General features: G+C 47.4%; 1 protein-coding gene across 1 annotated transcript in view; it reads right to left on the bottom strand.

Moving 5' to 3' along the window:
- ASPSCR1 (ASPSCR1 tether for SLC2A4, UBX domain containing) overlaps window positions 1-13,773 on the bottom strand; it is an 86,213-nt gene that overhangs the window by 17,296 nt on the left and 55,144 nt on the right. The gene's annotated exons all lie outside the window — the stretch shown is intronic.

Genomic DNA, 13,773 nt, shown 5'->3' with positions numbered 1-13,773 from the left:
AGCAATTTTCAAGTTGTCCGCGGAAAAAAAAAGTTTTGAGAACCACTGGTTTACTGAATGAATTCAGAAGCTCCAGGATCAGTCAGAGACTCCTGTCTGAGGGGGAACTTGCAGCTGCTAGGATGAGCAGCATTCTTTCCATTATATGATCTGACATTATTAGAGTGCCACAGGTCTGCTGGTAGTCTGATGTTAAAAGATTAATAAGAAAATGAGTGCTTCAAAGGGACACCATATAGATGCAGGAATCAAAGCGACCAGCATGAAATAGTCTGTGTTGTGCAGCATGAAATACTGCACAACACACCCCACCCCCAAACACAGAAACCAGTGCTTGGGGAAGCCAACGGATCAAAAGCTTCTCTCACAAGAGAGCAAAGAGCATCTCCAGAACGGAAATAAACAGAGCCACAGCCAAAGGGACATTCTGCCTAAATAGCTCTTTCTTGTTTAATACCCAAGAATAAAGTTTCCCAACTGGAGGGCTGCAACCACTGAGATGATACACTGAGACAAATATCAGCTGGCAAAGAGGTTTGAGGCCCATTAAACTTTATCAGATAAGGTTTGAATGTGCTATCTTGACAAGGCTGATAAGAAAGGGGATCCCAGTAGAAGGAGCATTCAGTGACCCCCTGTGCGGAGATCAGAAGGACATGGTCCCTGAAAATTAACCATAGAGCTGGACAGAAACATTTTTTAGCAGAATTTCTGCGCTAAATCATCTAGTCTGAGGAAGTCCTTAATGCTGCCCACAATGCCTATTTCCTCATTCCACCTTCTGGGTGCTGTCATCAGCTCCACAAAACCAGTGTAAATGACAGGCAGGCACAAAGCTTTATGGGTAAGGCTACATTTATGTCATGGAAGTCACGGAATCTGTGACTTCCAGAGACCTCTGTGACATTCTCTGCTTCATTCCCAGGGGCTGCGGGACTCCGGAGCCAGCGGGGCCCTGGCAGGGTTCCAGTGACAGACTCCGGAGGGAGCGGGGGGGGGGGGAAGGAGACACCTCGGGCGAGCGGCTGGGGGTGTCCCGTTTTCAATTTGGGAAATATGGTCACCCGGCAGCTCCCAGCTGTCATGGGCAGAGGAGGAACCCCACAGCTCCCAGCCACAACGGTGGTGGGGGAAACCATGGAGCCGCATCAGCAGAAGTCAGACAGGTCATGGCTTCCATTAATTTTTGTTTATTGCCAGTGACGTGTCCGTGACTTTTACTAAAAATAACCATGACAAAATCTTAGTCTTATTTATGGGTATGATTTGCAGCATCCAACAGGACAAGAGGTAGGTAAGAAGTAAGATTACTACCCAAAATCCTATCTGCCCAGAACATCCTGAACAGACAAGAAATGGGCTAAGACCCTAAACAATGAAGGTGTGCGCCCGGTTCCAGGCTGTACTAAGAAGGCTGAATTCCAGTGTCTGCCTCACCAGACCAGCCATTAGAAATGCCTCTATGATGGGCTGACCCTGAATGGGGTAGATTTTCTTCTGAACTTATTTTCAAAGTCTTGTCAGAACTGCAAGCCCAACAGCAGAGGTGGCTTCACACAGCCCGGGGACATTGTCAGCATCGCTAAAGAACAGAAATGCAAATGACACTAATGAAGAAATGGAACCAGAACAGAAGGGACAGAAAAGGAACAAACAGCTCCTCTGGAGTCCCTCCCCAGGGTAACGGCCAGTGGGAGCCTTTCCCGACACTCAGAGAATTCTAAGATCTGATTAGAAAAAATAGGTATTTATATGGAAGTGTGGGGGTTCCTTCAGTTCCTTTGAAGGTGGGACCCTGGCCATCTGCTCCCTTTACTGCCTCGGCTTTTACAGAGTCTGGGATTCATACCTTCTGCTCACTGTTTCTCAGCACTAGTTCACAGATCAGTGCTTTAGTCTCTGCTAAGCCCAAGACCTGAGTCATGCCAGTGTCTGTCCCTGGGATGAGGAGGGAGGGAGAGAACGGAAAAAGCATCTTTGAGAAGTTCAGCTAATCTAGAATAGCACAAACAAGCAGCTGGGGCTGTAAGGACCCCTTGGCTGAGTGCTGCTGCAGAGAAGCCTGCAGATGATCCAGTTCTGCCCTTGAGAAAGCTATGAAGTAATTCAAGGGACATGGGGATAATGCAGCCAGGAAAAACAGCAATAACAAAATATCAAACAATGCCTTGAAGTCTTTATAGGTTCCAAAAACTCCATGTTGTTGCCAGTCTGTGCGCTCACTATACTGTAAACACACACACACACACACACACACACACACACACACACTCTTCAAGACATTCACTTCAGAAACAATTCCTTCTACCAGGCTTCTTGGCAAATAAGTTGACATTTGTTTTCCTGGTTTTGATTGCACACTTTAAAGGTTTCCCCCTTTACTGTGGCTATCAAGTTTAATAAACGATTGTGACTCCAACAGCCTTATCAGCTTGGGTGGGTGAAAGAAGTGTCAATAAGACTGTATTCCACCTGTTGCGCTGGCTCCCAATTCAATACCAAATCCATTGCAAGGCTCTGGCTCTGATTTACAAATCTCTCAATAGAATAGGCCCACTCTCTCTCAGAAATCACCCCATCAAGGCAGTTCGGTGTAGAGGGAAGATGGTCCAGTGACTAGGGCGCTAGTCCAGGATTTGGGTTCAAGTCTCTGCTCTGCTACAGACTTCCCGTGTGACCTTGGGCAAGTCCCTTAATTTCTCTTTTCTTCAGTTCACCATCTGTACAATGGGGATAACAGCCCTGCTGCACAGGGGTGTTGTGAGGATAATACATTAACGAGTGCGAGATGCTCAGATACTGCAGTAATGGGGACCAGATAGACAGTCAGACGTATTTATCCAGCATATCACATGTTCAAACCAGAGGCAAAGCCTTTTTTACAGCTGACAGAAGGCTCTAGAACAGTGGTTCCCGAACTTTAACAACCTTTGAACCCCTTTCAGTAAAATGTCAAGTCTCGCGAACCCCCTCCTAAAAATGAATATTTCCAGGGGTTTTCTCGTTTACCTGAGTATGAATTATAAAAGCAGTGATCTTGGAAATATAAAATTTGTTTTTATGACATGCTTATTACACACTGTTTATTATTAAGTGTCCGTGGCCTCTGTTTGCCAGAAGCTGGGAATGAGCGAAAGGGGATGGATCATTTGATGATTACCTGATCTGTTCATTCCCTCTGGGGCACCTGGCACTGGCCACTGTCGGAAGACAAGATACTGGGCTAGATGGACCCTTGGTCTGCCCCAGTAGGGCCATTCTTATGTTCTTATTTATCATTACAGTATTTTTATTACATTATGAAAATGGCAACACTCTTCCAAGATCTCACTTTCGTAGCTTGTATCACTTTGAATAAGTCGGTTATAAGACAAGGCTCCTATGTTTCATCAAGGAATATCAGATGTGAAACAGCATGAAGGTATTTAAGAAGCCAACTCAGAGTTCCTCCTACACAAGCATTCAGGTCTTGTGCAGTCCAGGCAAACAATGCACATTACAATAAAGCTTAAACGTGTTCATCATAATAATTTTAAAAACAATACTAGCTGCCTATTTAATTTAAAAAACAGCAAAAAATAGCCACCTCCTTTCCATTTCTTATAAGGAGTCTTGAAGTTTAAATCTCAGTGTGATAGATGCGCTTGCTTTGATCCTCTTAGCTCTTGGAAGTCCAGGGGCTCCGGGCTGCTGACCCCGTGCTGCCCGGGGTTCTTAGGGACAGCTCTGTCCACCATTAGGGAATTTTTTTCCCCGAGAACCCCCTGTAACATTTCATGAACCCCCAGGGGTTCACAAACCCCAGTTTGGGAACCACTGCTCTAGAAACCCCTCTGAAAGCTGATCGGAAAGAGCCTCACCATTTTCAGGTCACACTCTCAGACTCCCCTCTGTAGCAGTGCATTTCTCAAAGAACAGAAGCTGAAGAAACTGAACCAAAAGGACGTTGGAGGACTGGCTGCTCTTCCGCATCCTCATCCCATTTTCTATAATCCACCTATAGAATTTAGACACTATGGTACAAGGTGCTTTAGAAAGAGAGAAGACACAAAAATCTGAAGCTGCTTTGTACATGAGCCAACATGCATCAAACCAGTCCCTGCTCCTCTACTCCTGGGGTTCTATCACTGTGTCCCATTTCCTCTCTCCCTAGAGTTCAGGCACCCTGACTGGGAAGCATAAATCTAATCCCCAGGAGTGAAAGGAGAATAAAAAACGGGGAAAAAAACCCAAAAGGCCGATAGACTGGCATTTATACAATAGCTTAATCGCAGGCTGAATGGATGGTCTCATATTTATATATAAGTAGTCCTTAAGGATGGGAAGACTCAAATTAAAGCCCTACAACTAGATCTCAATGCACTCTCCCCCTAACAAGTACCTTTGCTTTTGCTAACGGTTATGTTACTCCTGAAATGAACATGCAGCCTAGCAAACATTGTAAGCAAAATCCCTGTTTATTTTGAGATGTTGGCCTCTGCTGCTCTGATGAGATTTTTGTAAGACAGAATGAACAGATAATAGAGCTTGAAAATATGACAGTTAAATCTGCAATACTATGTACAATTCTGATCCCCTCAGTTCCAGAAAGCTGAATTCAGACTGGAGCAGGTGCAGAGAAGGGCTGCTAGGATGATCGGGGGAGTGGAGAGCTGAGCTGACCAGGGAGAGCGAGAAGCTATTGACACTAAAGGACAATGCTGGCACCAGAACAAATGGAAATAAACTGTCCATGAATACATTTAGGCTGGAAAGTAGAAGACTGTTTCTAATATCAGAGAAGGTAGGTTCTGGAACAGTCTCCCAGTAGGAATAAGGGGGGGAACAACCAAACTAGTTTTAGAATGGAGCTTATTACACTTATGAACAGGATTATACGATAGGGTTGCCTGTGACAGCAGGGGACTGGAGTCCATGATCTAGGAAAGTCCTTCCAGTCCAATGTCCCTAAATGTTAATGAAGAAAAACAGCATTACCAGGCATGAAGATTCTATAGGGCAGGATATGTTTGTTTGGGTTTTTTTCAGATGTGGTTTAAACCTCTGCTGGGTTCTAAAATAACATAAGGAACATCCCATTAAGTGAAATGTCACAAGGACATGTACACATCTAGCCCCCTTGCTAGCAAGTCACATTGGGTACAAAGCACTCAAGTGCCTGTTACTAGTGGCCTGGACACAGAACACTGGGAACAAGGGCTGTACATTTTTTGTGGGGGGACAAATATAAAGGACATTTGTATTCACTAAAGCAAGGCAACCCTCCCCCACCATGGAACCACCAAGGAAACTGTTCCTTTGGCCTACCACGACAAGTCAGGCTTAGGCTCCCAGCTGTTCCTAACAAACATTACCCACATTCTGGCTTCTGTTACTGGAGGGAGAGAGGAGAAGTCCCACATTCTCGGCTCTTCTATTAGCTCACACACTGTGCTTCATGCCAGGACACAGCCTCCCTGCTGGGGTAAAGTGTTCCAAGATCCCCTCAGTGCAGATCTCCATTTCTCCAGTACTGGAGGCCAGAGGCTCTCTGCCGCTTACTCCATCCTACCCAGAAGCCCACCAACTCCAGGGAGCAGCCCTGTCCTCCCACCCCTGTATCCTGACATCCAGTTCTGGGAGTGGGAGCAGATTCCAGCATAGAGGCCTCCCCTCCAAACCTCATATACTGGGTAGAGTTGGGGGCAGGAAGCCTCTTCCCTAAGGAAGGCAGAGGCCTAAGCAGAGGCAAAGGCCCCACAGAAACTTCCATCTGGAGCCAAGTCCCATCTAGTGAGGGGCTGGGTGCAGAAGCGTCCTCTCTGAGCCCCATCTCTACGGGAACAGACAAGCAGCACAAACCTGCTCCCAGACTCAGGATTTCACTACTTGGCAAACAATGCTGGAGCATGCCAGCAAGTCAGAACGGTGTGAGCGAATCCTCCTCCCCCACACTGCTCCCTGCACTGGTGCCCAGACAGGTCCAATAACAAATACACAGCCTCTCCTCCTGTTCTGTGCTGGTGTAATTTTACTGAGAGCACCAAGGTTTAGGCGAAGCAGCCTGATTAGTAACAGCAGCCCATAAAAAGGGCATCCAACAATAACAGAATTGCCAGGGACATGAAAGCCAGAGCAGCTTCCGCACCCATTTCTCTCCAGAGAAGAAAGCCCCCTTCAGCCCCTGCCAAGCACTCAGATCTCCGGCGGCAGGGAAAGTCTATCCAAGCAGAAGACATTACAGCATGGAGCCTCCGCTGACTCAAGGCAAAAATTACAGATGAAAGACGATTTATGCTGGTAGCGGGGAGCAAAGTGTCACCCAGAATCAGCCAACCTAAATTGGGACAAGGCACCAGCCTAGTAAGTTAGAATACTGTGGTCTCCGGCAGGCAGTCCGGGTAATTGGAAGGGTATGAACAGGAATCACTCCTTCCCGTTTGATGCTTCTTCTAAATAAAGTTTTTATAAACACACAGACTCTTTCCTGTCTCCACCAGACCATGACGCTACAGAGCTGAGGACCCCAGGCCTGGGACACAGGCAACATGGCCACTGGCATCAAACTCAACCCCTCCACTCTGCAAACCCACTTCTCATAGGAGGCTGTTTTACACCCGGCCAGCTATCAATAAACGGCTTCTAGGTTTTAGTGTATGCTGCAGAGGTGCCCCTCCCCCAGCTCACATTCCCAACAGTCGGGGGCAGAGAGAAGAACACATGAGTCTGCTGCCACCAAAGCACTTTACATAACTTTAAAGACAGGAGGGCCCCAGGCCTCCTGCCCTCTCCTCTCCCCCCCTTGCCCACACCTCCCCCTTCCCTCTCGCTCCACCTCATTTTAATCCAGTGATATTCAGACCTCAGCGATTCAGGAGCCAAATTAGTGATCAACATCACCCAAAAGAGAGACAGGAGTGAGAATTCATTGTTTCATTTACACTGTCTCTATACACACACAATTATTCTCACAGCAAAATGACTGACCAAGTATTATCTTATCAACTACAATTGGTTAGCAGCATAGCAAAAGCATCCTGATTGGTTAATAATTAAATCACAGTGTTTTAATAGGATATGCTGCAAAGAGCAGCAAGAGAGACATTAAAGAGCCACTTGCAGCTCTCGAGCCTCAGTCTGAGTGTATTTGCTTTCATCCCTCCACCCCATCTCAGGCCTACATTTCCCTTTGCCTTCTCCCTCTCAAGCCTCCCACTCCAAGCCTGTACCAACTTCTCTCCCCTTCAAACAAACCAATCTTCCTCCTGCTTCCAAGCAACCCGCCCAAAACTCTCACTCCTCTTCTCAGCCCTATACCTCAGCTTCTGCCACCACCATCTCATCATAGCAGTGTCACCAGTCTCAACCCCTGCAGTTCAGATTGTGAAATCATTTCCATTCTATCTTGTTTTCAATCCTCTCCCCACTCCCTGAAACATTCACATTTGGGGATGGAATCTTCCTGAGAAGAATTTCGGAAATGTTTGAACAAAATTCCGTCAATTGTTTTCAAGTTAAATTAAAAAAAAATAAAAAAAATAAAATCCTCAATGTAAAAATATTCCAGCGACCTTCACTTAGCACCAGCTTGTTTTTACAAATAGACTCTGATGAGCCAGGCAGGATTTACTAAGTTTTGGAGAAAATAGGTTTTAAAACAACAATTATGAGCTTTTGGAAATGTCACACAAAGTGCATATAGCACAAAATTCCATGAAGCTTTTAACTGCACAGTTACATACCCATGTCCCACTTCCTGATGTTTCTACCCCAGCCATCACCGCTAAAAATAAAGGTGGATACGTACTGCACTGGGAGCGAACTGGGCAGATACTTAATTCCAGGGGTTGTTAACCTCGGCTGCTGAAGCAGAGTGTGTAAAATGAAGTGGCTTCAGAGTAGCAGGTCCTGAAGCCTGTGAGCATACCAAGCAGCGTAAGTCATGTCAAACCATTTCAGGTGTAGACACTACAGCTCTACTGGCAAACCCTCCTACTGTAAACATAGTATGTAACAGGAAAAAATCTTTTGCTAGTATAGCTTATAACTGGATCCCTGAACAAAATAAGTTATTCTGGCAAAAGCACTTTTATGCCAGTAAAACTGACTACACTGGGGTTTTTGCTGGTATACAAGTGTCACCCCCGGACTGACAATGCTATACCAGCAAAAACTTCTGTGTAGACCTGCCAGACTAAGGAGTTCATACCATCTTTGTTGGTCCACATACTCACCAGCCTTGATTCCCCCCATGATAAGTCCTCATTTGCACCTGTACAGTGTGTGTACAAAGTGCCCCACTGGTGTAAGTGTTGATTTCTGGTTGCGAGCATTTTACACCCTGAAAAAGATTTGGAGGTAGTCGTGGACAATCAGCTGAACATGCGCTTCCAGTGCAATGCTGTGGCCAAAAGAGCAAACGTGATCCTGGGATGCATCAACAGGGGAATCTCAAGTAGGAGCAGAGAGGTTATTTTACCTCTGTATTTGGCACTGGTGTGACCGCTGCTGGAATATTGTGTACAGTTTTGGTGCCCACAATTCAAGAACGATGTTGATAAATGTGAGAGGATTCAGAAAAGAGCCACAAGGATGACTGAAGAATTAGAGCTTAAATTCATAACTTTGTTAAGACACTAAAAATCATGGACTGAATAGACACACTGAATTTATGACTTATTGCAACAATCTATAACTAAGGCTAAGATTTAATCATGGGTATTTTTAGCAGAAGTCATGGACTGGTCACGGGCAATAAACAAAAATTCACAGGCCTGTGACCTGTCCATGACTTTATAAATACCCATGACTAATCTTAGCTGCTCCTGGGGGGCCCTGGGGGCCCACTGTTGCTCAGGGGAGGGGCCCCACTGTTGCTCAGGAGAGGGGGCAGGGGCCAGCTGCACAGGCCGCTGCCTGGGGCCACTCCAGCAGCAGCCGGTGTGAATGGCCCTGGGGCTGCTGCACCAGCCCCTGCAGCTGCAGAAGTCCCAGAAAGTCAGGGTATCCATGATTTCTGTGACTGCTGTGACAGACTCACAGCCTTATCTATAACCCACTAACCACCCCAGGAGCTCCTCTCACCCTGCCCCTTCCTCCCTATGACTGGAGGGGTGTTGACAGGACAATTCACCTGGAATGGTCCCTTGAAATATGTGTGAACTACTTGTGCTAACCAATCTGTTCCACACTGTATTTAGCTGTGACACCTCTGAGACCCTGTCTATACTAGAACTTATGTCGCTCGGCATAGGCACGGACTCCGTGGGTGCTCTGGAGCTGGAGCACCCATGGGAAAAAATGGTGGGTGCTTAGCGCCCACTGGCAGCCCCCCCCATCAACGCCTCTCCCTCCCCCCAGTGTGTCCTGCCTACCGGCAGGCCCCGCCAATCAGCGCCTCCCCCTATCTCCCAGCACCTCCCACCTCCCACAGATCAGCTGTTTCGAGGCATCAGGAGGTGCTGAGAAGAAGGGGGGAGGAGCGAGGGCGCAGCGCGCTCAGGGGATGGGGTGAACTGGGTGGGAAAAGGCAGGGAAGAGGCAGGGCAGGGGCGGAGCCGGGGTGGGAAGAAGCAGGGTGGGAGTGGGGCATTTGGGAAGGGGTGGAGTGGGGGCAGGGGCGGAGCCTGGGCGGAGGTGGGGGGAGCACTGCCGGCAGGTTAGAAACTCGGCACCTATGTCGCTCAGCATAATCCCCTAAACAACATAAGTTATACCGACCTAAGTGCCAGTGTAGACAGTGCTGTGTCCGCAAGAGAGCTTCTCCTGCTGACATAGCTAATGCCTCTTGTGGGAAGTGAAGTAATTAAGCTGACGGAAGAGCTCTCTCCCGTCAGCTTAGGGCATCTTACCAGAAGCACTACAGCAGTGCAGCTGTGTTGCTAGGCCATGCCTACACTATCACTTATGTCAGCAAAACTTGTGTCACTCAAGGGTATGAAAAAACACCCCCGAGCGACATAAGTTTCGCCTGGATAAGTGGTTGTGTGCACAGAGCTTCTCCCACCATCCTAGCTACTGCCGCTCGTTGGTGTGGTTTTATGATGTTGACGGGAGAGCTCTCTCCTGTCGGCATAGAGCAGCTACACGAGCAATCTTACAGTGGCGGAGCCGCATTGGTACAGCTGTGCCGCTGTAAGGTCTCTAGTGTAGACATGGCCCCAGTGTAGATGTAGCCTGAGTAAGTTTCCCAGACCTGAAGAAGAGCTCTATGTAACTTGAAAAGCTTGTCTCTCTCACCAACAGAAGTTGGTCTAATAAAAGATATCATCACACCAACCTTGTCTCTCTAATATCCTGGGACTGACATGGCTACAACACCACTGCACATGAAGAATTAGAAAACATTCCTTATAGCGATAGACTCAAGGAGCTCAATATATTTAGCGTAACAAAAAGGAGGTCAAGGGGTGACTTGATTCAATCTGTACATATCTACATGGGAAAGAATATATAATAGTGAGCTCTTCAGTCTAGCAGAGGTGGTGTAACATGATCCAATGGATGGAAGTCAAAGCTAGACAAATTCAGACTGGAAATAAGATGTAAATTTTTAACGGTGAGAGTAATTGACCACTGGAACAATTTACACCAAAGGCCATGGGTGATTCTCCATCACAGACAATTTTTAAATCAAGATTGGATGTTTTTTCTAGAAGATCGGCTATAGGAATGGTTTCGGGGAAGTTCTATGAACTGTGATTTACAGCAGGTCAGACCAGATGATCAAAATGGTCCCTTCTGGCCTTAGAATCTATTAATCTATACTCCCACTTTGCAGAGGTGTAAGTTATTACACAGGGTGTCAGGCCCATTAGCTAACAAATTCCACTGGTATCAGCAGCTGCTCCAGAACTAGAGAGGCCAAATGATCTGTATTTTTCTGTCACCCCTAAAACCAAATGCAAAAATAATTGTGTTAAATGAAACCTAAAAGCTGCAAAATCAAGCACTAAAATGCCAGGAAATTCCAAGAGTTATATTCTCCACAATGGTCACTCGGTCAAGTTGCACATACCATACAGAGCCGTTTATATTCCTGCTTTCCTTATTATAAATGACGTTCCATGTATTACTGTTCATGTTATTAGTGAATTACCATAAAATCTACAGGGTCTGTAATGTTGTTGGGCTAAGAGAGGAACATAGGAATTGTCAGACTGGATCGGCCCCATAGGTATATCTAGTCTAGTATCCTGTCTCCAACAGTGGCTAGTACCAGATGCTTCAGAGGAAGGTGCATAAAACACTGCAGCAGGCAGATGTTGAATAATTTGTTCTCCATTAATCCCTAATACACCTCTACCCCGATATAACGCGGTCCTCGGGAGCCAAAAAATCTTACCACGTTATAGGTGAAACTGCGTTATATCGAACTTGCTTTGATCCGCCTGAGTGCGCAGACCCGCCCGCCCAGAGCACTGCTTTACCGCGTTCTATCCGAATTCGTGTTATATCGCGCTAGAGGTGAAGTTAAAGATTGGAGCATGAGATTTTATATCCTTTCCAAATTTTGTGAGCAACAGTTACAACAACTCTGGATATTGCTGTTATCTATATAAGCATCCAATCCCACTTTGAACCTTGCTAAATTCGGAGCCTCAACAACACTGCGTGGCAACAATTTCCACAGATTATTGCCCAGTGTTAAAAATAGTGTTTCTTTGTTTAAAATCAGTTTTGGATGTGTCACCTTTCAGTTTTGTTGTGTATCCCTTTGGCCTCGTGTTATAAGTCTAGGAAAACAGAAGCTCCTGCTCTACCTTCTCTAGACCATTCATCCTGCAAGAGAAGGCCAAAATGGGAACTGGAGGAAGAAGTTGTAGGTGCAGAATGTGACCTATACACCAGAGGAGTTGAAAAGGAAAAGGGAGGAGGGCACAGATTGGGAGTTAGGATATGTCTACACTGAAAATGCTACAGCTGCACTGCTTCAGTGTACACTACCTATGCCAAAGGGAGGGGTTCTCCTGTAGGTATAGGACTCCACCTTCCAGAGAGGCAGTAGCTGAGACACGCAGCGATGCTGATGTAAGTTCCCAATGCAGACCAGCCCCTAGAGAGGCAGGTGGGATCAAAAGGGGTTTGTTGGGGGCAGGGATAAAGGGAAGTCAGAAAGCAGAAGGGAAGGTGTCCCTTCTCCCCTGACCCACACCAGTGCAAATCATCTCCCATTACTTCCCATTTTCAGGAATTTACTCCAATCATGTCATTAGAAATTGAATCACAGTTTCGTTTATTTTCCTGGAACTTCCCAGAGCTCCAAACAGAAACTCTTTCTCCCATTTCCCACAGCAGCAACTGTGTAGAAATTTGAGACAACGTGTTGGGTGGCAGCTGTGGGCAAGTGGCACAAACGGGGGGGAAGCTGAGAGGAGTTGTCTTCACAATGAGTGGGAAAATTTCCCAGTTCAAAGGCATGAGGAGCTTTCCATTGGCATTTCTGTTATTAATTAAAATGCATGAAGTGGCTTTGAAGAGACAAACACTAGGCTGGCTGTTTTCCACCAGGACAACACTGTGTGTGTCTCACACACTGATTGTCCCATTCCTGCCTGGGGCTGGGCTGCCAGGCACACCAGCACATTCAGGCAAACGCCAGGCTCAGGTGGAGAGAGCAAGGTCAATACAGATGCAGCAACACTCAGGTAGTGTAGCTGGGTCCAGCGCAATTCCTGAGCCACTGACCAGCCAGGGCTGTGATCAGTACCAGGAGACTCAGGAAGGCGAGCATACTTGAAACATTCCTTAGTTGGGGATCCTGGGCAAAGGCATTGTGACAAGGAGAGGAGCTCAGCCGTTAGCAAATGTTGTAGAACCACCGTCTTCGGGGCTAACTGTAGCTTTTGGTCAAGAGGATTCAGCAGGCTCCAGGCCCAGGAAGGGATCAGGCTGTGGGTGTGAACGCAGGTGCTCAGACTATTTGTCTCCATGCATATTCAATAGCCTAGCAACAGCTGCACTTGTGTCTCCTCCACATGGCCTGACTAGGAAGGTGTGGAATTTGGAAAGCTCCATTATAAACAACTTCAGAGGCGCTCTAATCCCTTCCTAATTCAATATGTCGCCAGAAAAGCGCTCTCTCACATACACTCCGGAAGCAAAATCTCCTATTACATTCTGCCTGACTCCGCACCTTACAAATGATCTTTGGCATATCACTCTACAAATGACCACACTCTAGTCCTGAAGGGAAGCCCCGTCTATACACAGTGAAGTTGCTAGCAAAGTCAATGGTAGAGCTATTTCACTGTCTCTCTAGTAGTTAGTTCTTCACTCCAAAGGAGGCTCTGTACTGAGACTTCAGTTAGACCACGTTACCTGGCAAGTGCAAAAGCCTCCAGGCAGAGCCGTCCCTAGGGTACAGCGAATAGGGGCAACCACCCTGGGCCCTGTGCTTTGGGGGGCCCTGCACTTCATGAGGTGGCAGGCAGGAAGGTGAGGTGGGAGGTGGGGGGGGCAAAGAGGAGCCCCCACCACCAACCTCCCCATCCCCCCAGCGCCTCCTGCCTACCAGCAGGCCCCGCTGATCAGCACCTCCCCTTCCCTCCCAGCGCCTACCGCCGATCAGCTGTTACGCGGCAGCTGGAGGCACTGGGGGGGGAGGGAGAGCAAGGGTGCAGCGCGCTTGGGGGAGGGGGTGGAACTAGGCAGGATGGGGGTCTTGGGGGAAGGGGTGGGGTGGGGGTGGCGCCTGAGCAGAGCCGGGGGGAGCACCCCCCAGCAGATAGAAACTCACCGCCTATGTCCTGGGCCCCGCACCCCTCTAGGGACAGTCCTGCCTCCAGGAATTCC

This window comes from Emys orbicularis, chromosome 13, assembly GCF_028017835.1.
Source record: "Emys orbicularis isolate rEmyOrb1 chromosome 13, rEmyOrb1.hap1, whole genome shotgun sequence".
NCBI lineage: Eukaryota > Metazoa > Chordata > Testudines > Emydidae > Emys > Emys orbicularis.
The sequence above is the reverse complement of the archived record's forward strand: the minus strand, read 5'-3'. Positions and strand labels throughout refer to the sequence as shown.